Source organism: Primulina tabacum, chromosome 3 (genome assembly GCF_025594145.1).
Source record: "Primulina tabacum isolate GXHZ01 chromosome 3, ASM2559414v2, whole genome shotgun sequence".
In the NCBI taxonomy this organism is placed as follows: Eukaryota; Viridiplantae; Streptophyta; class Magnoliopsida; order Lamiales; family Gesneriaceae; genus Primulina; species Primulina tabacum.
The window spans coordinates 47029631-47030449 of record NC_134552.1 but is presented as its reverse complement, the minus strand read 5'-3'; the positions used below and the strand labels follow the sequence as shown (position 1 = coordinate 47030449).

Below are 819 nucleotides of genomic sequence, written 5' to 3'. Positions count from 1 at the left end.
TTTTTTGTATGAGTATTTGGAGTCGAAAAAAAAGTGGTAGACTTATTCGAGTATCTGAAAATAATTTAAACATGGATGATAATTCAAATAATCAAGATAATAATAATAATAATAATAATCAAGAACATGATCAATTAAGAACACTTAGGCATTATATGAACTCTATTAGAACTAGTGCCCCATCTTGTTTAGTTTTTCCTCCTGATGCATCTAATTCCAACTTCAAACCTCAAATTATTCAACTTTTACCAAATTTTCATGGTTTAGATTCTGAAAATCCATATTTGCATCTAAGAGAATTTGAGGAAGTTTGTAACACTTATAATGATCAAAATTGTAGCATGGATATAGTTCGATTAAAGCTTTTCCCTTTTTCTTTAAAAGATAAAGCTAAAACATGGCTACAAAATTTAAGATCAAGTTCAATAAGATCATGGGAAGAAATGCAACAACAATTTCTCAAAAAGTTTTTCCCTTCCCATAGAACAAACTCTTTTAAAAGATAAATTACAACTTTTTCTCAAAAACAAGGAGAAACGTTTTATCAATGTTGGGATAGATATAAAGACTTACTTAATACATGCTCACATCATGGTTTTGAAACATGGAGAATAGTTTCTCACTTTTATGAAGGTCTAATACCTAAAGATAGGCAAATGATAGAATTCATGTGTAATGAAAATTTTGAAGATAAAAACCCAAATGAAGCTATGGAATATTTGGATTCATTAGCAGAAAATGCTCAAAATTGGGATAATATAGGCACAATAGAACCACCAACAACTAAAAACAATAATTCAACAAATGGGGGTGGTATCT

General features: G+C 28.9%; 1 non-coding gene across 1 annotated transcript; it reads right to left on the bottom strand.

The window, feature by feature from the left end:
- Positions 1-487: 487 nt before the first annotated feature.
- On the bottom strand, positions 488-598 carry LOC142541228 (small nucleolar RNA R71). Its single transcript, XR_012819293.1, has one exon. It is a non-coding gene; the product is annotated as a small nucleolar RNA R71 (small nucleolar RNA).
- Positions 599-819: the final 221 nt, after the last annotated feature.